At 45.3% G+C, this 27470-nt stretch overlaps 1 protein-coding gene across 3 annotated transcripts in view; it reads right to left on the reverse strand.

Annotated features, from left to right (window-relative positions):
* Nucleotides 1-23860, reverse strand: part of LOC122920677 (FGF1 intracellular binding protein) — a 138906-nt gene extending 115046 nt beyond the window's left edge. Inside the window, exon 1 of one of the 3 annotated variants that reach the window (XR_006386927.1) lies at nucleotides 23735-23858. The gene's annotated coding sequence lies outside the window, so the exon portion shown is untranslated. Of the gene's footprint in view, nucleotides 1-23734 lie in introns of all 3 variants that reach the window. The other 2 variants (XM_044270367.1, XM_044270368.1) reach the window with 2 other exon arrangements.
* Nucleotides 23861-27470: the final 3610 nt, after the last annotated feature.

Below are 27470 nucleotides of genomic sequence, written 5' to 3' on the forward strand. Positions count from 1 at the left end.
CTGAGTACGGCGATACCACATGTGTGACACTTTTTTGCAGCCTAGATGCGCAAAGGGGCCCAAATTCCTTTTAGGAGGGCATTTTTAGACATTTGGATCCCAGACTTCTTCTCACACTTTCGGGCCCCTAAAAAGCCAGGGCAGTATAAATACCCCACATGTGACCCCACTTTGGAAAGAAGACACCCCAAGGTATTCAATGAGGGGCATGGCGAGTTCCTAGAATTTTTTATTTTTTTTGCATAAGTTAGCGGATATTGATTTTTTTTTGTTTTTTTCTCACAAAGTCTCACTTTCCGCTAACTTAGGACAAAAATTTCAATCTTTCGTGGACTCAATATGCCCCTCACGGAATACCTTGGGGTGTCTTCTTTCCGAAATGGGGTCACATGTGGGGTATTTATACTGCCCTGGCTTTTTAGGGGCCCTAAAGCGTGAGAAGAAGTCTGGAATATAAATGTCTAAAAATGTTTACGCATTTGGATTCCGTGAGGGGTATGGTGCGTCCATGTGAGATTTTATTTTTTGACACAAGTTAGTGGAATATGAGACTTAGTAAGAAAAAACAAAAACAAAAACAAACAAAAAATTTCCGCTAACTTGTGCCCAAAAAAATGTCTGAATGGAGCCTTACCAGGGGGGGGGGGGGTGATCAATGACAGGGGGGTGATCACCCCCCCTGTAAGGCTCCATTCAGACATCCGCATGATTTTTTACGGATCCATGGATACATGGATCGGATCCACAAAACACATGCGGACGTCTGAATGGAGCCTTACAGGGGGGTTATCAATGACAGGGGGTGATCAGGGCGATCACCCCCCTGTCACTGATCACCCCCCCCTGTAAGGCTCCATTCAGACATCCGCATGATTTTTTACGGATCCATGGATACATGGATCGGATCCACAGAACGCATGCGGACGTCTGAATGGAGCCTTACAGGGGGGTTATCAATGACAGGGGGTGATCAGGGTAATCAGGGTGATCACCCCCCTGTCACTGATCACCCCCCCTGTAAGGCTCCATTCAGACATCCGCATGATTTTTTACGGATCCATGGATACATGGATCGGATCCACAAAACGCATGCGGACGTCTGAATGGAGCCTTACAGGGGGGTTATCAAGGTAATCAGGGTGATCACCCCCCTGTCAGGCTCCATTCAGACATCCGCATGATTTTTTACGGATCCATGGATACATGGATCGGATCCACAAAACGCATGCGGACGTCTGAATGGAGCCTTACAGGGGGGTTATCAATGACAGGGGGTGATCAGGGTAATCAGGGTGATCACCCCCCTGTCACTGATCACCCCCCCTGTAAGGCTCCATTCAGACATCCGCATGATTTTTTACGGATCCATGGATACATGGATCGGATCCACAAAACGCATGCGGACGTCTGAATGGAGCCTTACAGGGGGGTTATCAATGACAGGGGGTGATCAGGGTAATCACCCCCCTGTCACTGATCACCCCCCCTGTAAGGCTCCATTCAGACATCCGCATGATTTTTTACGGATCCATGGATACATGGATCGGATCCACAAAACGCATGCGGACGTCTGAATGGAGCCTTACAGGGGGGTTATCAATGACAGGGGGGTGATCAGGGAGTGTATATGGGTGATCACCCGCCTGTCATTGATCACCCCCTGTAAGGCTCCATTCAGACGTCCGCATGTGTTTTGCGGATCCGATCCATGTATCCATGGATCTGTAAAAATCATGCGGACGTCTGAATGGAGCCTTACAGGGGGGTTATCAATGACAGGGGGTGATCAGGGTAATCAGGGTGATCACCCCCCTGTCACTGATCACCCCCCCTGTAAGGCTCCATTCAGACATCCGCATGATTTTTTACGGATCCATGGATACATGGATCGGATCCACAAAACGCATGCGGACGTCTGAATGGAGCCTTACAGGGGGGTTATCAAGGTAATCAGGGTGATCACCCCCCTGTCAGGCTCCATTCAGACATCCGCATGATTTTTTACGGATCCATGGATACATGGATCGGATCCACAAAACGCATGCGGACGTCTGAATGGAGCCTTACAGGGGGGTTATCAATGACAGGGGGTGATCAGGGTAATCAGGGTGATCACCCCCCTGTCACTGATCACCCCCCCTGTAAGGCTCCATTCAGACATCCGCATGATTTTTTACGGATCCATGGATACATGGATCGGATCCACAAAACGCATGCGGACGTCTGAATGGAGCCTTACAGGGGGGTTATCAATGACAGGGGGTGATCAGGGTAATCACCCCCCTGTCACTGATCACCCCCCCTGTAAGGCTCCATTCAGACATCCGCATGATTTTTTACGGATCCATGGATACATGGATCGGATCCACAAAACGCATGCGGACGTCTGAATGGAGCCTTACAGGGGGGTTATCAATGACAGGGGGGTGATCAGGGAGTGTATATGGGTGATCACCCGCCTGTCATTGATCACCCCCTGTAAGGCTCCATTCAGACGTCCGCATGTGTTTTGCGGATCCGATCCATGGATCTGTAAAAATCATGCGGACGTCTGAATGGAGCCTTACAGGGGAGTGATCAATGACAGGGGGGTGATCAATGACAGGGGGGTGATCAATGACAGGGGGTGATCAGGGAGTGTATATGGGTGATCACCCGCCTGTCATTGATCACCCCCCTGTAAGGCTCCATTCAGACGTCCGTATGCTTTTTGCGGATCCGATCCATGTATCCGTGGATCCGTAAAAATCATACGGACGTCTGAACGGAGCCTGACAGGGGGGTGATCAATGACAGGGCGGTGATCAATGACAGGGGGGTGATCAGGGAGTTTATATGGGGTGATCATGGGTGATCAGGGGTTTATAAGGGGTTAATAAGTGACGGGGGGGGGGGGTGTAGTGTAGTGTAGTGTGGTGTTTGGTGCGACTGTACTGACCTACCTGAGTCCTCTGGTTGTAGATCCTAAAAAAAGGGACCACCAGAGGACCAGGTAGGAGGTATATTAGACGCTGTTATGAAAACAGCGTCTAATATACCTGTTAGGGGTTAAAAAATTCGGATCTCCAGCCTGCCAGCGAGCGATCGCCGCTGGCAGGCTGGAGATCCACTCGCTTACCTTCTGTTCCTGTGAGCGTGCGCGCCTGTGTGCGCGCGTTCACAGGAAATCTCGCGTCTCGCGAGATGACGCATATATGCGTGACTGTGCGCAGGGCCGCCACCTCCGGAACGCGAATCTGCGTTAGGCGGTCCGGAGGTGGTTAAGCATGCATAGGATGGGCATAAGGCTATCCTTCATATAAGATAGGGCCAAGGGCTATTCATAGTATTCAGTATATTGGGCAGACTAGGTGCTCTCTGCATCCATATGTCCATTCCACGACAGAACATGTCCTATTCTTGCCCTTATTATGGACAAGGATAGGACTGTTCTATAGAAGGCAGGACGTTCCATTCCGCAATTTACAAACCGCAAAACAGGCTACGGTCGTGTGCATCAGCCCGAGAGTGACGATTATTTTGATTATTGGCTTTCATCTCACTGCCTCCAGATGTATTTATTTTATGCACTTACATAGCGCTATATTCCGCAGCGCTTTACAGACATTAGCATCCAACTGTCCCCAATGGGGATGAAAAAATCTCTGCCCCCCCCCCACAAAAAAAAGGAGGGGAAAGGCGTCTGCCAGGACATAGGAGCTCCGCCCAACATCCATACCCACTTAGCTCGTATGCCCTGGCAAACCCGATTTCTCCATTCACATCAATCGATGTGGATGAATAAATCATTGCCGGGATTTTTTATTTTTATATACAAAGTGTTTGCCAACGCATATGAACACCGCCGACCGCTTAGCTCATATGCCTCGGCAAACGTATCTTTTACTGCAGAGGAGAAATCTCGTCTTGCAGTGCCGCATACACCGACTTTTGTGTAATCTGACAGCAGCGCAATGCTTCTGTGGAGCCGGTCAAAAGCTGGGTGGCCTCTGGGACGGGAGATGGTGTTATCGCTAAAGTGCAGGAAACGCAGGATGGCCTCAAATCGTGCCCTGGACATGGCAGCAGAGAAAATGGGCATGTGATGAATTGGGTTTGTGGACCAATATGACCGCAATTCATGCTTTTTGGTTAGACCCATGTTGAGGAGAAGGCCCAGAATTTTTTTTAATTCGGAAACTTGGGACGGGTTTCCACCGGAAAGGCTGGGCATAATAGCTTCCCGGGTTGGCGGCTATAAATTGAGTGGCATACCGATTTGTTTCTGCCACGACTATGTCCAAGAGCTCCGCAGTCAAGAACAACTAAAAAAATCCCAGGGCCAAACCGATCTGAGCTGTCTCAACCCGAACTCCAGACTGGGCGCTGAAAAGGGGAACTAATGGTGCGGCTGAAGTTGGGGACTGCCAATCAGGGTTTGCCAGCACCTCAGGGACTCTACGGGCCTGTCTGTGCGGTGGCTGCGACAGGGTAACTATTGCACATGCCACCGTACCAGCTTCAACTGCCCTTCTGGTGCTCGCCACTTCACCATGTTGTACGGCAATGCTGGTACTAGGTCCAGGGTGGGCTGCGCTGCTGGTGTATGCCTCACCACGTAATCCGACAGCGCCAGCCCCACTCTGCTGCCCTTGAAACGGATCATGCGCAACCTGTGGTGTAGCAACACGGGGCCGGGTACGCCTGTTGGTATCAGGGACCTCAACCTCCTCGTCCGAACTTTGGGTCAGACTGCTACTGCTTTCTACAGGTTCATATTCTGACCCGCTGGATTCGTCAGATGAGGGTTCCTATACCTCATCCGACTGGGTCAGAATCCTGTAGGCCTCTTCAGAAGAATACCCCTTGTTTGACATTTGGACTACTAAATTTAGGGGGTATTCCCTGAGACTACCCAAGAAAAAAAGCAAGCCTGTCTTACAAATGGGAGGCTAGCGAAGTACCGGAGGCCGCTGCAATTGATAAAAAATATCAAAACTGATTTTTTTTTTATCGCCGCAGCGCTTGGAAAGTGATTGTGCAGTGATCAAAAAAAAAAATTTTGGCACTGCGGCGGGGCGGGCGTGGGTGAACACACATGTGGACAACCGATCAGGCCTGATCGGGCAAACACTGCGTTTTGGGTGGAGGGCGAGCTAAGGTGACACTAAGACTATTAGAGATCTGACTGTGATCAGTTTTGATCACTTACAGATACTATAAAAGTACAAATGCTGATTAGCGATACGCTAAATCAGCGAATCAGTAACTACCTAACCAAGGGGCCTAAACTATCCTAAAACCTATCAGTCAATACCAGTGGAAAAAAAAAAAGTTACAGTTAACACTGATCACTTTTTTCCTTTCACTAGGTGATTGACAGGGGCGATCAAGGGGTTAATTGGGGTGATGGGGGGTGATCTGGGGGCTAAGTGAGCTGTTTGGTGTACTCACTGTGAACTGTGCTCCTCTGCTGAGACCAACCGACGAAAAGGACCAGCAGAGGAGCACAGCAGCCATTTAACACTTTATATTTATAAATATAAAGTGTTAACTGGCCTGTGTTTCGTTTTTTAAAAATCATCAGCCTGCCAGCGATGATCATTGGCTGGCAGGCTGATGATGTAACCCCCCTCGAACTTTTGCCGTCCTGCGGGACGGCGTCTCGCGAGATGACGCGTATATGCGTGACTCTGCCTCACACTGCCGCCTCCGGACCGCGATCCTGCGTTAGGCGGTCCGGAGGCGGTAAAAGGGGTTCTCTGGGAATTAAGAAAATGAAAATAATTAAATATGACTTTGTTATAAATATATTACCAAATACCTTTCATTAGTTATAATGGCTTGTTTTCGGGGGAGCAATCATTAGGAAAAATAAAATGGCCACCATCCTACTAGTCCACACAAAACCTGTCCTAATTACACAGGAGGACAAGTTAAAGAGCTGTACCATCTTCCTATCTTACTTGTCAGGGATTATGATCCTGAATACAGTTTAATATGATCTTCAGATGAATCTCTGTAGGAATGGAGTTCATTAGGAGACAAGAAGTGCAGAGAGGATAGTGGGGGTGTAGATAATGAGCAGCAGCACTTGTATGCAGTCTCCATTACCACAGTCTCTCCTGTCCATCCTCTCTGTACTGCATGTCTCCTCACGAACTCCATTCCTACAAAGATTCAGCTGAAGATCTTATCAGCTGTGTTCACGGTCATAATACTTGACAAATAGAGCAGGAAGAGGATGAGGAAGCTCTTCACATCAGTGTTGTGAAGTAACTTGTCCTGCTGGGTGATTAGGACAGGTTTTGTGTGTGCTAATAGGACAGCGGCCTTTTTATTTCTCCTAATGATTGCTCCTTAGACAAAATGAACCATTATAGCTAATGAAAGGTATTTGGGAATATATGTATAATAAAGTAATATTACAGTATTCAAATTTTCTTAATTCCTGGAGAACCCCTTTAAGGAAGGGATTTCTTTCTTTATCTGTACTTTGAAGAGAAGTACGCTACACCTTAAGTGGAGCGTGTGGACTGCTGGGGGCGCACGAGACAACCAAACAAGGACCGTGTTTTAATTTCGGCAGTATTCCATTTATTTATAAGACAACGCGTTTCGGGGTAAAGTCCCCTTTATCAAGTCTGAGCCGGGAAGGTTAGGAGAGTGTCACGGCTCATCTGGAGCTCCAGATGAGCCGTGACACTCTCCTAACCTTCCCGGCTCAGACTTGATAAAGGGGACTTTACCCCGAAACGCGTTGTCTTATAAATAAATGGAATACTGCCGAAATTAAAACACGGTCCTTGTTTGGTTGTCTCGTGCGCCCCCAGCAGTCCACACGCTCCACTTAAGGTGTAGCGTACTTCTCTTCATTTCCATTACCCTAGTGGCAGGGTGGCCCCTGCCCAAGGTGTTAGGACGGATCTTGGCTGCACCAACCATCCCTTATCTATACTTGATCTCCATTGCAGTTGCATCCAATTGATGCAACCGCAGTAGGTGAGCAAACCATTTCTTTCATTAGAAATTTGTTTGTTTGAATTTACTTACCCTATGAGCGCCTTCTCTATCCCATTGGCCATCATTTGCTGTTATCTGTACTTTGGCAGTCATTATCCCACCCCCATTTGGCATCTACATGCAGAAAGTTTGAAGAACAGCCATGCCACATCTGTATACCAACGCTGAACCATCAGGGATTTCAAACTTGTGACCCTCCAGCTGTTGCAAAAATACACCTTCCATAATGGCAAGACAGTCTACAGTTATCAGGACATGCTGGGATTTGTAGTTTTGCAACAGCTGGAGGCCCATGACTTTCACATCCCTACTGTATGCTTTATGTGTGCCACCTGATAAAGTTTAGGTGGTGTTAAATAGTCTTCCGAATCCTCTTCTTAAATGCTTGTAATACTCTTCTTAATCTGCCACTAAATTAGAAATCTGCCACCAAAAAGACCTGTTTTCAGCTAGTAAACTGCTACAGATTTTTCTGCCATGGATTTTGATGTGTGAATTTAGCCTCAGGATTAGCGGATAATTTGAAGGTGAAATTAGTCAGTTGTTTTCAATCAGTAGGAGACCTGTTTTATTTAGGGTAAATTCAGATGGGCGCGCCCAATGTGGGAAAAAACACACTTCATATGGGAGTGTGATTTCCTGTTATGGACATGGCTCCTTACAGGACAGCAAAGCAATATATACTGATCTATAAAGCTGTGTCTCTGTCTGACCTTGCATCTACTGAATGATACTGATGGCATTATGTCAGTACAATTCAGTAGATGCAAGGTTGGACAGAGACAGTATTATAAAATCATTATAACGAGGGATGGCCGAAGCAAGCTTCTGATGCTACATCTGAAGATGCTTTGCTAAAAAAATTGTTTTAATGCTGAATGGAGATCTGTCTCTGTACAGCATTAAAATGTACTGCCTCTGATGACGATAGGTCATCAATATCTGATTGGAGGGGCTCTGACTCCCGGGATCCCTGCCCATCAGCTGTCAGAAGAGGCCGGGTGCTCTTCCTAGGCCATGTGATGTCACCATACATCAGTCACATGGCCTAGCTGCACCTCAGCCCCATTCAAGTCAATGGGGCTGAGCTGCAATACTAAGCACAGCCACTATACAATCCATATCACTGTGCTTGGTAAGCTACCGGGAGCCCGCCTGATTGGCAGTGGTGCCGGGACTCGGACCACAGCCGATGTGATAATGATGACCTATCTTGAGGATAGGTCACCATTACCAATACTTGGACAACTCCTTTAATGGAAATGTTTTGTAGCAGTTATTGCTGCATGAGGAGGTGGTTAAAGGGGTTATCTGGGATTTTCATACTGATGTCCTATCTGCATCATTGGAGAGGAATATGTGACTGTTGGGCGTCTGACTCCCAGGATCCCTGCCAATCATCTGTTCGACGAAGCTGTGATGTTCACTGGAACTACGGCGAGCACCGTGGCCTCCTCACAGGTCACCAAGCACAGCTCCGTGCATTGTATAGCGGCTGGGCCTGGTATGGCAGCTCAGCGAGATTCACTTGAATGGCACTGAGCTGTGCCTTGACCACATGATCGATGTAGTAACGGAGTGCCACAGCCTCTTCATACAGCCGATTGGCAGGGTTCCCGGGCGTCAGATCCCCGCCAATCTGATACTGATGACCTATCCAGAGCATAAGTCCTCAATATGAAATTCCCAGATAACCCTTTTAGGCCTCTTTCACGCGAGCGTGATGGATTAGGTCCGGATGCGTTCAGTGAAACTTGCACCATTTTTCAAGCAAGTTCAGTCAGTTTTGTCTGCAATTGCGTTCAGTTTTTTCCGCGCGGGTGCAATGCGTTTTGATGCGTTTTTCATGCGTGTGATAAAAAACTGAAGGTTTACAAACAACATCTCTTAGCAACCATCAGTGAAAAACGCATTGTACCCGCACTTGCTTCCGGACGCAATGCGTTTTTCACTGAAGCCCCATTCACTTCTAAGAGGCCAAGACTGCATGAAAAACGCAGAATATAACACATGCTTTGTTTTTCATGCAAGGCAGAACCGATGTGTGGAAAAAAAAGGTCATGTACTGTACACAGACCCATTAAAATGAATGGGTCAATATTTACCGAGGGCGCTATGCGTTCACGTCACGCATTGCACCTGCGCGGAAAACTAGCTCGTGTGAAAGAGGCCTTAACCTTTATTTATGTAAAACCAGATTACAGACAACCCTTTCAGAATGTGATCACCCAGGGTCCTACTACCAGCACCTTTGGCAAACGGCTTATTTTGATAGGGGAAGCCATGGCCACCATGGCCACTTTTGAATGCACATGTCCAACTGTTCAGTGTTTGGCCCTTGAGCTCCCGGCCTGACCTCCCAGCACTGACGGGGTGACAAAGCATTATATTGATTTATGATGCTATGTAACTCTTAGGCCCCTTTCACACGGGCGAGTTTTCCGTGCGGGTGCGATCCGTGCGGCGAACGTATGGCACCCGCACTAAATCCTGACCCATTCATTTCTATGGGGCTGTGCACATGAGCGATGTTCAGTTGAAATCGCAGCATGCTCTATATTGTCCGATTTTGACGTGACGCAGGCCCCATACAAGTGAATGGGGTGTGTGAAAATCGGATGGCATCCGCAAGCAAGTACGGATGCCGTGCGATTTGCACGCATGGTTGCTAGGAGACCATCGGGATGGAGACCCGATCATTATTATTTTCCCTTATAACATGGTTATAAGGGAAAATAATAGCATTCTGAATACAGAATGCATAGTAAAACAGCGCTAGAGGGGTTAAAAAATAATAATAAATAATTTAACTCACCTTAGTCCACTTGCTCGCGAAGCCCGGCATCTCCTTGTGTCTCCGCTGCTGATGAACAGGACCTGGGGTGAGCTGCTCCATTAAATAGAGCTTAAGGACCTTCGATGACGTCATAACCATGTTATAAGGGAAAATAATACAATCTTCAGAACATCAATCCCAAGCCCGAACTTCTGTGAAGAAGTTCGGGTTTGGGTACCAGACATGCGCGATTTTTCTCACGCGAGTGCAACGCATGACAATGTTTTGCACTTGCGCAGAAAAAATCGCGCATTTTCCCGCAACGCACCCGGCTCTTATCCGGGCAAAAAAACTCACGCCCGTGTGAAAGAGGCCTTAGTCCTCTTTCACACGGGCGAGTTTTCCGTGCGGGTGCAATGCGTGAGGTGAACGCATTGCACCCGCACTGAATCCGGACCCATTCATTTCTATGGGGCTGTTCACATGAGCTGTGATTTTCACGCATCACTTGTGCGTTGCGTGAAAATTGCAGCATGCTCTATATTGTGCATTTTTCACACAACGCAGGCCCCACAGAAGTGAATGGGGCTGCGTGAAAATCGCAAGCATCCGCAAGCAAGTGCGGATGCGGTGCGATTTTCACGCATGGTTGCTAGGTGACAATCGGGGTGGGGACCCGATCTTTATTATTTTCCCTTATAACATGGTTATAAGGGAAAATAATAGCATTCTGAATACAGAATGCTAAGTAAAATAGGGATGGAAGGGTTAAAAAAAATTGCAAAAATTATTAAACTCACCTCATCCACTTGTTTGCTCTGCCCGGCTCATCTTCATTCTTCTTCTTTGATGACCTGGGAGGAAAATTACCTTTGGTGACGTCATTGCGCTCATCACATGGTCCATCACCATGGTGATGGATCATGTGATGAGCCCGAAGCCATCACCATGGTGATGGACCATGTGATGAGCGCAGTGACATCACCATGGTGATGGACTATGTGATGAGCGCAGTGACGTCACCATGGTGATGGACCATGTGATGAGCGCAGTGACGTCACCATGGTGATGGACCATGTGATGAGCGCAGTGACGTCACCAAAGGTCCTTTTCCTCCCATTTCCTCAAAGAAAAAGAATGAAGACGAACCATAGCACTGCCAACAAGTGGATGAGGAGAGTTTAATAATTTTTATTTATTTTTTTAACCTCTCCATCCCTATTTTACTAAGCATTCTGTATTAAGAATAACCATGTTATAAGGGAAAAATAATAAAATGTACACAACACCTAACCCAAACTTCTGTGAAGAAGTTCGGGTTGGGGTCTGGGTAACAAACATGCAGATTTTTCTCACACGAGCGCAAAAGGCTGCAGATGTACAGATGTATCGTGCTGCATTGAAACAGGGATCAGACCCTGTAATGTTGAAGTCCCAGAGTGGGACAAATAATAAAGTGAAGAAAAAAAAAGTTTATAAAATTAAAGTTTTACAAAAAAAGTTTCAAGTAAAGAAAAAAAAAATTCCTTTTCCAAAAATAAAGTCAAAAAAAAAATTGTAAAAAATAGGGAAAAGACATATAGACATATTAGGTATTGTCGCATCCGTATCGACCAGCTCTAAACATATCACATGACCCAACCCCTCAGATGAACACCGTAAAAAATAAAAACTGTGCTAAATAAACAATTTTTTTGTCACCTTACATCACAAAAAGTACAACAGCAAGCGATCAATAAAGCGTACGCCCACCAAAATAGTACCAATCTAATCGTCACCTCACCCGCAAAAATTAGCGCCTATCTGAGACAATCGCCCAAAAAAATAAAAAACATTTTTTTTGTTTTAAAAATGAAATCATTGTGTAAAACTAGGGCTGCACGATATGGGAATTTTGTGCGATGCGATTAGGCCCCAAAAATTGCGATAACGATATGCGATGCGATATTTTAAGGCAATTGTGCTAGAGGTCTATTTGCTTGGATTTTCCCATATGAGCCGCTGACGCGGCTGGGTATGACATAGTTATGGGGGGATCTGTGGAGGACGCCGTTATGGGGGAGATCTGTGGAGGACGCCGTTATGGGGGAGATCTGTGGAGGACGCCGTTATGGGGGAGATCTGTGGAGGACGCCGTTATGGGGGAGATCTGTGGAGGACGCCGTTATGGGGGAGATCTGTGGAGGACGCCGTTATGGGGGAGATCTGTGGAGGACGCCGTTATGGGGGAGATCTGTGGAGGACGCCGTTATGGGGGAGATCTGTGGAGGACGCCGTTATGGGGGAGATCTGTGGAGGACGCCGTTATGGGGGAGATCTGTGGAGGACGCCGTTATGGGGGAGATCTGTGGAGGACGCCGTTATGGGGGAGATCTGTGGAGGACGCCGTTATGGGGGAGATCTGTGGAGGACGCCGTTATGGGGGAGATCTGTGGAGGACGCCGTTATGGGGGAGATCTGTGGAGGACGCCGTTATGGGGGAGATCTGTGGAGGACGCCGTTATGGGGGAGATCTGTGGAGGACGCCGTTATGGGGGAGATCTGTGGAGGACGCCGTTATGGGGGAGATCTGTGGAGGACGCCGTTATGGGGGAGATCTGTGGAGGACGCCGTTATGGGGGAGATCTGTGGAGGACGCCGTTATGGGGGAGATCTGTGGAGGACGCCGTTATGGGGGAGATCTGTGGAGGACGCCGTTATGGGGGAGATCTGTGGAGGACGCCGTTATGGGGGAGATCTGTGGAGGACGCCGTTATGGGGGAGATCTGTGGAGGACGCCGTTATGGGGGAGATCTGTGGAGGACGCCGTTATGGGGGAGATCTGTGGAGGACGCCGTTATGGGGGAGATCTGTGGAGGACGCCGTTATGGGGGAGATCTGTGGAGGACGCCGTTATGGGGGAGATCTGTGGAGGACGCCGTTATGGGGGAGATCTGTGGAGGACGCCGTTATGGGGGAGATCTGTGGAGGACGCCGTTATGGGGGAGATCTGTGGAGGACGCCGTTATGGGGGAGATCTGTGGAGGACGCCGTTATGGGGGAGATCTGTGGAGGACGCCGTTATGGGGGAGATCTGTGGAGGACGCCGTTATGGGGGAGATCTGTGGAGGACGCCGTTATGGGGGAGATCTGTGGAGGACGCCGTTATGGGGGAGATCTGTGGAGGACGCCGTTATGGGGGAGATCTGTGGAGGACGCCGTTATGGGGGAGATCTGTGGAGGACGCCGTTATGGGGGAGATCTGTGGAGGACGCCGTTATGGGGGAGATCTGTGGAGGACGCCGTTATGGGGGAGATCTGTGGAGGACGCCGTTATGGGGGAGATCTGTGGAGGACGCCGTTATGGGGGAGATCTGTGGAGGACGCCGTTATGGGGGAGATCTGTGGAGGACGCCGTTATGGGGGAGATCTGTGGAGGACGCCGTTATGGGGGAGATCTGTGGAGGACGCCGTTATGGGGGAGATCTGTGGAGGACGCCGTTATGGGGGAGATCTGTGGAGGACGCCGTTATGGGGGAGATCTGTGGAGGACGCCGTTATTAGGGATCGACCGATTATCGGATTTACCGATATTATCGGCCGATATTCAGGATTTTGAACACTATCGGTATCGGCATCTATTTTGCCGATATTCCGATAGTGTATGGGGAACACAGATCGCGCTGCTGACAGCGCTCTCCGTGTTCCCCTTAGCAGCACAGGGGAGAAGGAGCAGTGTCTCCTCCCCCTGTGCTGCTCCTGCCGCTGCCGCCAATGAGGAGAGAGGGGACAGGAGGAGGGGAGGAGCTATGGCCACTGCGCCACCAATGAAGATTAATCTATCATTCATTCATATACAGGAGGCGGGAGCTGCAGGATCACATAGCCGGCTCCCGGCCTCTATGAGCTGTAGCTGCGATCTGCGGTAGTTAACTCCTCAGCTGCCGCGGATCGCAGCTACTGCTCATAGAGGTCGGGAGCCGGCTATGTGATCCTGCAGCCAGCTCCCGCCTCCTGTATATGAATAAATGTGGGATTAAGCTTCATTGGTGGAGCAGTGCGCCCCCCCAAGCCCCCCAGTATCAGACATTGGTGGCGCAGTGCGCCCCCCCCCCAGTGGTGGCGCATAGGGCCCCCCCCACCCCAGTCGCAGTGCGCCCCTCCACAGGATCCCCTCTCCCTTGCTCCTCCGATCGGAGCCCCAGCAGTGTAATGCTGGGGCTCCGATCGGTTACCATGGCAGCCAGGACGCTATTGAAGCCCTGGCTGCCATGATAAGCTCCATGCTGCTGTGTGCACAAAGCACACAGCAGCAGGGACAGTGTGAGCTCCTATTCACCCTGATAGATCTCTATCAGGGTGAATATGACAAGGGTTCTAGTCCCTAAGGGGGTTAAAAGTTAGTAAAAAAAATTATAAAAACACCAAAATATTAAATATAAATGAAAAAGAAAGATTTACAAAAAAAATAAAAAATACACATTAACAATAAACATAAATTTTCCGCAGATTTGTGGGAATTTTTTATTTTTTTTTCAAAAATGAAAATTCCCAGAATATCGGTATAAATTATCGGCTATCGGCCTGAAAGTTCACAAATTATCGGTATCGGCCCTAAAAAATCAATATCGGTCGATCCCTATCCGTTATGGGGGAGATCTGTGGAGGACGCCGTTATGGGGGAGATCTGTGGAGGACGCCGTTATGGGGGAGATCTGTGGAGGACGCCGTTATGGGGGAGATCTGTGGAGGACGCCGTTATGGGGGAGATCTGTGGAGGACGCCGTTATGGGGGAGATCTGTGGAGGACGCCGTTATGGGGGAGATCTGTGGAGGACGCCGTTATGGGGGAGATCTGTGGAGGACGCCGTTATGGGGGAGATCTGTGGAGGACGCCGTTATGGGGGAGATCTGTGGAGGACGCCGTTATGGGGGAGATCTGTGGAGGACGCCGTTATGGGGGAGATCTGTGGAGGACGCTGTTATGGGGGAGATCTGTGGAGGACACTTATGGGGGACTTGTGGATGGCACTGTTATAGGGGATGTGTGCTATGACACATAGGGCCATGAGGGGGGCCAGCATAAGACACACATATAGCATCTTATGCTGGTCCCCCTCATTGCCCTATGTGTCCTAAACTGCGCACATAACTGGCTTTGTGTGTGAAGTATTTTACTACTGTGTGAAACAAGCTCTCTCCTATTGATAAAATGGCCAGCCTCTGTAGTCTGTACTCACTGTCACAGTACTATGAATGTATTGCAGCGAGCGGCAGCGAGGTGACCGGCCGGCGCGTGACTGACGTCACTTAGTAACGCTCCTCCCACTTCAGGAAGCAGGAGCGTTACTAAGTGACGTCAGTCACGCGCCAGCCGGCCACCTCGCTGCAGTTCGCTGCAGTGCATTCATCGTAATAGTGAGTACAGAGGCTGGCTATTTTATCAATAGGAGTCAGAGAGAGCTTGTTTCAAACAGTAGGAAAATACTTTACACAAAAAGCCAGTTATGTGCGCGGGGCCCCTTCATATTTAATCGCGGCATTTTCGGGTCGGCCAAATCGCCATATCGCATTTGCCGATTATCGCGATTCGATTATTTTTTCGAGATATCGAGCAGCCCTATGTAAAACTTAAATTAAAAAAAGTATACATATTAGGTATTGCCGTGTCCGTATCGACCGGCTCTATAAAAATATCACAAGATCTAACACCTCAGGTGAACACCGTAAAAAAATAAAAACTGTGCTAAATAAACAATTTTTTGTCACCTTACATCACAAAAAGTGTAATAGCAAGCAATCCAAAAATCATATGCACCCCAAAATAGTGCCAATAAAACAGTCATCTCATCCCGCAAAAAATGAGACCCTACCTAAGATAATCACCCAAAAACTGAAAAAACTATGGCTCTCAGACTATGGAGACACTAAAACATGAGTTTTTTTGTTTCAAAAATGAAATCATTGTGTAAAACTTACATAAATAAAAACATTGTATACATATTAGGTATCGCCGCATCCGTGACAACCTGCTCTATTAAAATACCACATGATCTAACCTGTCAGATGAATGTTGTAAATAACAAAAAAAAAAAACTGTGCCAAAACAGCTATTTCTTGTTACCTTGCTTCACAAAAAGTGTAATATAAAGCAACCAAAAACCATATGTACCCTAAACTAGTACCAACAAAACTTCCACCCTATCCCGTAGTTTCAAAAAATAGGGTCACTTTTTTGGAGTTTCTACTCTAGGGGTGCATTGGGGGGGCTTCAAATGGGACATGGTGTAAAAAAAAAAAAAAAACTGTCCAGCAAAATCTGCCTCCCAAAAACCGTATGGCATTCCTTTACTTCTGTGCCCTGCCGTGTGCCCGTACAGCAGTTTACGACCACATATGGGGGGTTTCTGTAAACTACAGAATCAGGGCCATAAATATTGAGTTTTGTTTGGCTGTTAACCCTTGCTTTGTAACTGGAAAAAAATATTAAAATGGAAAATCTGCCCAAAAAGTGAAATTTTGAAATGGTATCTCTATTTTCCATTAATTCTTGTGGAACACCTAAAGGGTTAACGACGTTTGTAAAAATCAGTTTTGAATACCTTGAGGGGTGTAGTTTCTAGAAAGTTGTTTTTTGAAAATTTCTGAGAAATTTCAAGATTTACTTCTAAACTTCTAAGCCTTGTAACATCCCCCAAAAATAAAATGTAATTTCCAAAATGATCCTAACATGAAGTACACATATGGGAAATGTAAAGTAATAACTATTTTTGTAGGTATTAATATGTATTATAGAAGTAGAGAAATTGAAACTTGGAAATTTGCAATTTTTCAAAAATTTTGGGCAAATTTGGTATTTCTTATAAATAAAAATGTTTTTTTTTTTTACTCCATTTTACCAGTGTCATGAAGTACAATATGTGATGAAAAAACAATCTCAGAATGGCCTAGATAAGTCAAAGAGTTTTAAAGTTATCACCACATAAAGTGACACTGGTCAGATTTGCAAAAAATGGCCTGGTCCTGAAGGTGAAAAGGAGCCCAGTCCTTAAGGGGTTAATTTATTTATGATATCAAGGACGGGATTAATAGCACCATTTCTAATTTTGCAGATGACACTAAGCTATGTAATACTGTACAGTCTATGGAAGATGTCCATAAACTACAAGCTGACTTGAAAGGGTTTCCGTCACCAGAATTAACCCTATTAGGCCTCGTTCACACTTCAGTGTTTGGTCAGTGATTTCCATCAGTGATTTGTGAGCCAAAACCAGAAGTGGAGCCTCCACAGACATGAGGTAGAAGGGAAAGATCTGCTCCTGCTCTGTGTTTAGAGCCGCACCTGGTTTTGGCTCACAAATCACTGATGAAAATCACTGACTGAACACTGAAGTGTGAATGAGGCATTAAACTAGCTGACATTAGCGATGTGCTAATGTCAGCTGAACCTAACTAGCCTATTCCTACTTTTATCTATGCCCAGTAACTCCAGAAATATAACTATAATATAGTTATAATATGCTAATTAGCCTCTAGGAGCGGGGCGTAGAAAGGTGTGGCCAGAGGTGGGAGAACAGAGCCTCTAGGAGCAGGGGCAACGACCCCCCTGCTCCTAGAGGCTAATTAGCATATTATAACCGCATCACACGCCGGACAGAAAAATGCTGCTTGCTGCGGTTTGCTCTCTGGTATGGGAACACAATCAAACGGAACAGAATGCATTTTGGAGCATTCCGTTCAGTTTTTCTCCCCATTGACAATGAATCGGGACAAAACGGAAGCGTTTTTCTCCAGTATTGCGATCCTCTGCTGGATCTCAATACCAGAAAAGTTAAACACAAGTGTGAAAGAGCACATACATTACTGTAAAAATGGCAAAACTTGTACCTTGGCTACTATCACACTCGCATTTTGTGCGGATCAGTCATGGATGGATCCGTTCAGATAATACATCAGTCTGCATCTGTTCAGAGCGGATCCGTTTGTATTATCTATAACATAGCCAAGACGGATCCATCTTGAACACCACTAAAAGTCAATGGAGGATGGATCGGTTTTCTATTGTGCCAGATTGTGTCATAGAAAATGGATCCGTCCCTATTGACTTACATTGTGTGTCAGAACGGATCCGTTTGTCTCAGTTTCATCAGATGGACACCAAAACGCTGCAAGCCACGTTTTGCTGTCCGCCTCCAAAGCTGAATGGAGACTGAACTGAGGCAAACTGATGCATTGTGAGCGGATCCTTTCTCATGCAGAATGCATTAGAGCAAAACTGATCCTGAACGGATCTCACAAACGGAAAGCCAAAACGCCAGTGTAAAAGCAGACTTAGGGTACTTTCACACTTGCGGCAGAGGATTAAGGCAGGCAGATCCGGACGTAAACTGATGGCACTTGTCAGCCGGATCCGGATCCGTCTGACAAATGCATTGAAATACTGGATCCGTCTCTCTGGTGTCATACGGAAAAATGGATCCAGTATAATTATTTTTTGCATTTTTAAAAGTCTGCGCATATGCAGACCAGAAAACCAGATCCGTTTTGCCGGAAGATTTAATGCCGGTGTTCTGTCAGAAAACCTTACCTCGTCAGATTCCCTCACCCCTCGCCTCCATGCAAGCACTGAATATAATTAGGACCTGACCTGGGTAAGGTCATTTTACTAGTTTATTTACAAATGCCTATCCAGGCAATAGAACCTGTCTTGACCCAGGTATAAATTAATACTTAACTTTTATTTGAATACAAGTAAAACCTAAATGCTAAGTGTGTGCGAGGTGCACTCTTTAATTGATCTTAAACAGAACCCAAAAATTAAGGGGTGTTAAAAACACAGTACACCACTTCACTGGTAGGTGTATTGCTTTGACAATTAGGCGGGTGAAGAGATGTGCACTCTCTCTCACCCTTACCACTGTAAGGGCAGAACACTACCATACCACCGTCCGCGGTGACTCTGCCAGCTGAGATTGGTTGTGATAACAACCATATAGAGTGGTGGGAGAAATGGAAATATCAACCCACTATGTGAATGGCGCATAAAGCGTCTCAGTTGATCTCAGACTGGGCTTAGTCCATGCAAGCACAGTACCATTGCACGACGCCTCTGTGGAAGCACAGTACCAGGTAAAATTACAGTAAGCGTTGACTCATGGACGCGCGCACGGACACCGCGGGTGCGCCCAACCACTCGTGCGCTCTAAGGGGTAAGGAGATCTGGCGGTCTTTTGTCTTGTTAAATCTCCTTACCCTCACACTGCGCATGTGCGGATTGAGGGTAAGGAGATTTAACCCCTTAGGGACCCATGACATACCGATACGGAATGGATTCCGAGTCCTTAAGGACCCATGACATACCGGTTCTATAGTTCCGATCACTGCCGCCCAGCGGGCGGTGATCAGAACACGGTGCCTGCTCAAATCATTGAGCAGGCACCACGGCTAAATGCGCGGGGTAGGGTCGCCCGTGTCGGCGATCGCCGCAAACCGCAAGTCAATTCAGACCTGCGGTTTGCGACTTTGGGGGGAACCCTATGGCATGGAAGGCAGCGCGATGTCTAAAGAAGGCTCCTGAATCTCACAGGCCGGAAGCTGTATAATTAATACACACAGTATTACTCATACAGCCAATGCATTCCAATACAGAAGTTTTGGAATGCATTGTAAAGGATTAGACCCCCAAAAGTTCAAGTCCCAAAGTGGGACAAAAAAAAATGTGGATTTTTTTTAAAATAAAGTTTTCTCCCCCAAAAATTTAAGTTTCAAGTAAAAGTAAACAAAAACGTCATTTTCCCCAAAATAAAAGTAAAAAAAAAATTGGTAAAAAAATAGGGGGGAAAAAGTATACATATTAGGTATCACCGCGTCCGTATCGACCGGCTCTATAAACATATCACATGACCTAACCCCTCAGATGAACATCGTAAAAAATTAAAAATTAAAACTGTGCTAAATAAACCATTTTTTGTCACCTTTCATCACAAAAAGTACAACAGCAAGCGATCTAATAAGGCGTTTCTCACCAAAATAGTACCAATCTAACCGTCACCTCATCCCGCAAAAAATTAGCCCCTACCTGAGACAATTGCCCAAAAAAAAAAAAAACTATGGCTCAGAATATGGAGACACTAAAACATTTTTGGGGTTTTAAAAAAGCTGTTATTGAATAAAACTTACATAAATAAAAGAAAAGTATACATATTTGGTATCACCGCGTCCGTATCGACCGGCTCTATAAAAATATCACATGACCTAACCCCTCAGATGAACACCGTAAAAAAATAAACTGTGCTAAATAAACCATTTTTTGTCACCTTACATCACAAAAAGTGTAATAGCAAGCGATCAAAAAGTCATATGCACCCCAAAATAGTGCCAATCAAACCGTCCTCTCATCCCGCAAAAAATGAGACCCTACATAAGATAATTGCCCAAAAACTAAAAAAGCTATGGCTCTCAGACTATGGAAACACTAATACACGATTAATTTTTGCTTTAAAAATGAAATTATTGTGTAAAACTTACATAAATAAAAAAAAAGTTAACATTAGGTATCGCCGCGTCTGTATCGACCGGCTCTATAAAAATATCACATGACCTAACCCCTCAGATGAACACCGTAAAAAAATTAAAATAAAAACTGTGCTAAATAAACCATTTTTTGTCACCTTACATCACAAAAAGTGTAATAGCAAGCGATCAAAAAGTCACACGCACCCCCAAAATAGTGCCAATAAAACAGTCATCTCATCCCGCAAAAATCATACCCTATCCAAGGTAATCGCCCAAAAACTGAAAAAATTATGGCTCTCAGACTATGGAAACCCTTAAACATTCTTTTTTGCTTCAAAAATGAAATCATTGTGTAAACCTTACATAAATTTAAAAAAATGTAAACATATTAGGTATCGTCGCATCCGTGACAACCTGGTCTATAAAAATATAACATGATCTAACCTGTCAGATGAATGTTGTAAATAACAAAAAATAAAAACGGTGCCAAAACAGCTATTTCTTGTTACCTTGCCTCACAAAAAGTGTAATATAGAGCAACCAAAAATCATATGTACCCTAAACTAGTACCAACAATACTGCCACCCTATCCAGTAGTTTCTAAAATGGGGCCATTTTTTTGGAGTTTTTACTCTAGGGGTGCATCAGGGGGGCTTCAAATGGGACATGGTGTAAAAAAAAAAAAAAAAAAACAGTCCAGCAAAATCTGCCTTCCAAAAACCATATGGCATTCCTCTCCTTCTGCGCCCTGCCGTGTGCCCGTACAGTAGTTTACGACCACATATGGGGTGTTTCTGTAAACTACAGAATCAGGGCCATAAATATTGAGTTTTGTTTGGCTGTTAACCCTTGCTTTGTTACTGGGAAAAATGGATTAAAATAGAAAATTTGCCCAAAAAATTGAAATTCTGAAATTTCATCTCCATTTGCCAATAACTCTTGTGGAACACCTAAAGGGTTAACGACGTTTGCAAAATCTGTTTTGAATATCTTGAGGGGTGTAGTTTCTTAGATGGGGTCACTTTTATGGAGTTTCTACTTTAGGGTTGCATCAGGGGGGCTTCAAATGGGACAGTCCATCAAAATCTGCCTTCCAAAAACCGTATGGCATTCCTTTCCTTCTGCGCCCTGCCGTGTGCCGGTACAGCTGTTTACGACCACATATGGGGTGTTTCTGTAAACTACGGAATCAGGGCCATAAATATTGAGTTTGGTTTGGCTGTTAACCCTTGCTTTGTAATTGGAAAAAAATTATAAAAATGGAAAATCTGCCAAAAAGGTGAAATTTTTAAATTGTATCTCTATTTTCCATTAATTCTTTTTTTTTTTTTTAACAAATCTCTTTTTATTGAGAAATTTATGATAAAGAAGGACAAGCATACACTTATGTTATACAGAAAGATCAATAAGTACAGCAAGCGTATATAGTAATGCGGTGCCCTTCCATTAATTCTTGTGGAACACCTAAAGGGTTAACAAAGTTTGTAAAATCAGTTTTAAAATACCTTGAGGGGTGTAGTTTATAGAATGGGGTCATTCTTGGGTGGTTTCTATTATGTAAGCCTCGCAAAGTGACTTCAGACCTGAACTGGTCCCTAAAAATTTCAAGATTTGCTTCTAAACTTCTAAGCCTTGACACGTCCCCAAAAAATAAAATATCATTCCCAAAATTATCCAAACATGAAGTAGACATATGGGGAATGTAAAGTAATAATTATTTTTGTAGGTATTACTATGTATTTGCAATTTTTTTAACAAATTTTGGGTAAATTTGGTATTTTTTAATAAATAAAAATTAAAAAGGTGAAATAAGGCTGCGTCCTTAAGGGCAAGACAAAAGACCGCCAGATCTCCTTAACCCTGAGAGTGCACACGCGGTGTCCATTCGCGCGTCCACGATTCAACGCTCACTGTAATTTTACCTTACCCATGCCCTGGTACTGCACTTGCGTGGAGGTGCACAACCCCGGAAGTCACATGGGGTAAGGGAATCTGATGAGGTAAGGTTTTCTGACAGAACACCAGATCCGGCACTAATAAACTTCAATGTAAATTAATACCGGATCCGGCAAGTGTTCTATATTTGTGGCCGGAGAGAAAACTGCAGCATGCTGTGGTATTTTCTCCGTCGAAAAAAACGGAAGAGGGACTGAACTGATGCATCCTGAACGGATTACTCTCCATTCAGAAGGCAATAGGATAAAACTGATCATTTCATTTCCGGTATTGAGCCCCTAGGATGGAACTCTGTGCCGGAAAACAAAACCGCTAGTGTGAAAGTAGCCTTACACCTGAAAGCCCAGCAACACTGTGAACAAGGGTAGGGTCTAAAGTCTATGAGCCATAGGGACCTAGTGACGTCACAGGGTCACGTGCCATCGAAAGCCTCGCTCCCAAACCCACAGTAAACACCATGATTATAGGCTTAGGCCTCTTTCACACTTGCGTTGTCCGGACCCGGCGTGTACTCCACTTGCCGGAATTACACGCCGGATCCGGAAAAACACAAGTGTACTGAAAGCATTTGAAGACGGATCCGTCTTCAAAATGCGTTCAGTGTTACTATGGCACCCAGGACGCTATTAAAGTCCTGGTTGCCATAGTAGTAGTGGGGAGCGGTATACTTACAGTCCGTGCGGCTCCCAGGGTGCTCCAGAATGACGTCAGAGCGCTCCATGCGCACGGACGGTATGTATACTGCTCCCCCGCTCCCCACTACACTTTACCATGGCTGCCAGGACTTTAGCGTCCCGGCAGCCATGGTAACCATTCAGAAAAATCTAAACGTCGGATCCGGCAATGCGCCGAAACAACGTTTAGCTTAAGGCCGGATCCGGATCAATGCCTTTCAATGGGCATTTATTCCGTATCCGGCCTTGCGGCAAGTGTTCAGGATTTTTGGCCGGAGCAAAAAGCGCAGCATGCTGCAGTATTTTCTCCGGCCAAAAAACGTTGCGGTCCTGAACTGAAGACATCCTGATGCATCCTGAACGGATTTCACTCCATTCAGAATGCATTAGGATAAAACTGATCAGGATTCTTCCGGCATAGAGCCGCGACGACGGAACTCTATGCGGGAAGAAAAGAACACAGGTGTGAAAGAGCCCTCAGTTTGATTACTAATCTTTATGACAACAGCACATCAACGCTGCTGCATCAACCCACCTGACCTGTGACATCACAAGGTCCGCACGGCTCATGGAGCTTACACAAGTGTAAATCGCCTTTAGTGAAGCCAAGTCTACAGGAAAATGGCCGCCGCCGTAGATACGAAATCCGACATTTTGGAAGCTACAGCCACTCACACACTGAACGGTTCTGTGACTTGATATGGAAGATATTGATTAATAAAACGGCAGCAGAACCCACAGCACTTATCCTGCCACTCACTACATCACTCCCCTCCCAGCCGTGTACAGATGGGACCTCTGCAGTGACCACTACACCACTCCCCTCACTTACCTTCCGCTGCTGAGATAAAGGACGTTGACGGCGCGCCGATCACGTGACCCTGCTGTCTGTAGCGCGTGGAGCAGTCAGTTGGGGGCGGGCCGAGGAGCAGGAGCTGTTCTTTCTATGTTACAGCCCTGCTGTGGCTATGTGTGCGCCGTCTGCCAGAGGCGTGTCGGGGAGTACTAGGGTTTTGTCTGATTGCGGCGCCGACCCTAAACAGTCCCTAGAAACCAAACTATCCAGAAGGGCTTGTCCAAGGGTAGACCAACATGGCTGCTTTCTCCCAGAAACAATGCCACACGAGTCCACAGGTTGTGTGTGGTATTGCACCTCAGTGCCATTCTCTGCAATACTGGGCACAACCCAGGGACAAGAGTGGCGCTGTTCCTGGAAGAAAGCAGCCATGTCTTAAGGGTTTCTGTCACTAGAATTTTCAGTATTACACTGGCTGACAGCGATGTGCTAATGTCAGCTGCACCTAACTCTGCTATTCTAATTATCCGTGCCTCCTCTAGGAGCAGGGGCGCGCTCCCGTCTCCCACCTCAAGTCACGCCTTCCGGGCCAGGCATCATTCGCATCCTTTTGCCTGCCTCGTGCCCTGGGGAAATCTCACGCCGTTCGGTATTCTGTCAGCCTGCAAGCGACCTTCCCTCACCGCGCCTGCGCAGAATACCGAATGGTGCGAAATTTCCCCAGATCCGGCATTAATACATTCCTATGGAAAAAAATGCCGGATGCGGCATTCAGGCAAGTGTTCAGTTTTTTTGGCCGGAGATAAAACGGTAGCATGCTGCAGTATTATCTCTGTCCTGAACAGTCAAAAAGACTGAACTGAAGACATCCTGAACGGATTGCTCTCCATTCAGAATGCATGGGGATAAAACTGATCAGTTATTTTCCGGTATTGAGCTCCTAGGACGGAACTCAATGCCGGAATAGAAAAACGCTAGTGTGAAAGTACCCTTAGTTGCCCATGTCAACCAATCAGATTCCACCATGTTCCAAAGAATCTCTGAGAAATTAACCACTTCCCATCTGGGCCATTTGCCCCCTTCCTGACCAGGCCTAATTTTGCAAAACTGACATATCTCACTTTATGTGGTAATAACTTTGGCACGCCTTTATTTATCCAAGTCATTCAGAGATTGTTTTCTCGTGACACATTGTACTTCATGATAGGCATAAATTTGAGTCAAAATATTTCACCTTTATTTATGAAAAAATCCCAAATTTACCCCAAAATTTGAAAAATTAGCAATTTTCTAAATTTATATTTCTCTGCTTTTAAAACAGAAAGTGATACCTCATAAAATATTTATTACTTAACATTCCCCATATGTCTACTTTATGTTGGCATCATTTTGGAAATGTCATTTTATTTTTTTAGAAGTTAGAAGGCTTAGAAGTTTAGAAGCAATTCTTGAAATTTTTAAGAAAATTGCCAAAACCCACTTTATAAGGACCAGTTCAGGTCTGAAGTCACTTTGTGGGGCCTACATAGTGGATACCCCCATAAATGACCCCATTGTAGAAACTACACCCTCAAGGTATTCAAAACCGATTTTACAAACTTTGTTAACCCTTTATGCGTTCCACAAGAATTAAAGGAAAATGGAGATCAAATTTTTAAATTTCACTTTTTGGGCAGATTTTCCATTTTAATCCATTTTTTTCTTTAACACATCGATGGTTAACAGCCAAACAAAACTCAATATTTATTACCCAGATTCTGCGGTTTACAGAAACACCCCACATGTGGTCATAAACTGCTGTATGGGCACACGGCAGGGCGCAGAAGAAAAGGAACTCCATATGGTTTTTAGATGCCATGTCCCATTTGAAGCCCCCTGATGCACCCTTACAGTAGAAACTCCCAAGAAGTGACCCCATTTTGGAAACTAGGGGATAAGGTGCCAGTTTTATTAGTACTATTTTTGGGTAGATATGATTTTTTGATCATTCATTATAACACTTTATGGGGCAAGGTGACCCAAAAATTGGTTGTTTTAGCACAGTTTCTATTTATTTATTTTTACAGCGTTCACCTGAGGGGTTCAGTCAAGTGAAATTTTTATAGAGCAGATTGTTACGGACGTGGCGATACCTAATATGTATAATTTTTCTCATTTATTAAAGTTTTACACAATAATAGCATTTTTGAAACAAAAAAATTATGTTTTAATGTGTCCATGTTCTGAGAGCTATAGTTTTTTTTATTTTTTGAGAGATTTTCTTATGTAGGGGCTCATTTTTTGCGGGATGAGGTGACGGTTTTATTGGTACCATTTTGTCGGACATACGCGTTTTTGATCACTTGGTTTTGCACCTTTTGTGATGCAAGGTGACAAAAATTGCTTGTTTTGACACAGTTTTTTTTTTTTTTTTTACGGTGTTCATCTGAGGGGTTAGCTCATGTGATATTTTTATAGAGCTGGTTTTTACGGACGCGGCAATACCTAATATGTATACTTTTTTTTATTTGTTTCACTTTAACACAATAATAGCATTTTTGAAACCAAAAAAATAATGTTTTAGTGTCTCCATGTTCTAAGAGCTATAGTTTTTTATTTTTTGAGAGATTTTCTTATGTAGGGGCTCATTTTTTGCGGGATGAGGTGACGGTTTTATTGGTACCATTTTGTCTGACATACGCGTTTTTGATCACTTGGTTTTGCACCTTTTGTGATGCAAGGTGACAAAAATTGCTTGTTTTGACACAGTTTTTTTTTTTTTTTACGGTGTTCATCTGAGGGGTTAGCTCATGTGATATTTTTATAGAGCTGGTTTTTACGGACGCGGCAATACCTAATATGTATACTTTTTTTTATTTGTTTCACTTTAACACAATAATAGCATTTTTGAAACCAAAAAAATAATGTTTTAGTGTCTCCATGTTCTAAGAGCTATAGTTTTTTTATTTTTTGAGAGATTTTCTTATGTAGGGGCTCATTTTTTGCGGGATGAGGTGACGGTTTTATTGGTACGATTTTGTGGGACATACGCGTTTTTGATCACTTGGTGTTGCACCTTTTGTGATGCAAGGTGACAAAAATTGCTTGTTTTGACACAGTTTTTTTTTTTCTTACGGTGTTCACCCGAGGGGTTAGGTCATGTGATATTTTTATAGAGCTGTTTTTTTGCGGACGCGGCAATACCAAATATGTCTATTTTATTTTATTTTTTCAACCCTTTATTTTTTTTTTTTTTTATTTTACACTTTTCGTCCCCCATAAGGTCATACAAGACCTCTGGGGGACATTTGCTTCACTTTTTCTTTTTCTTTTTTCACTGTTGATTTCTCCTGTAACTAGGGCTGACATAGTAGCCCCAGTTACAGAAGAAATGCACCCCCCAGAGAGGCTGTACAGCATGATTCTGCGCTGTACAGCCTCAGAGCAGGGCTGATCGAGGTCTCTGAAAGACCTCACACAGCTCCTGCACTCTCCGGTCTCTCCTGCAGCGATCCGGAAGGCAGGGACACCTGGGAACTGTCCCTGCCTTATCTCTGGGTTGCCCTGCTGTCACTGACAGCGGGCAACCCGATCAGCAGCTGCACGATTAGCGTGCAGCTGCTGTTTCTGAAAGGACGTTTTAAAACGTGCTTTCAGAAATAGAGGTCCACCCATAGGACGTTTATATCCTATGGGCGGACGGAAAGTGGTTAAAGCTGGTTGTTATGGACAACTAAGGCAATTCTCCTTTACTCCAGTTTTAAATCTGGCCCACCCTCATTATAGCGTATGT

The sequence above is a fragment of the Bufo gargarizans genome, chromosome 10 (assembly GCF_014858855.1).
Source record: "Bufo gargarizans isolate SCDJY-AF-19 chromosome 10, ASM1485885v1, whole genome shotgun sequence".
NCBI lineage: Eukaryota > Metazoa > Chordata > Amphibia > Anura > Bufonidae > Bufo > Bufo gargarizans.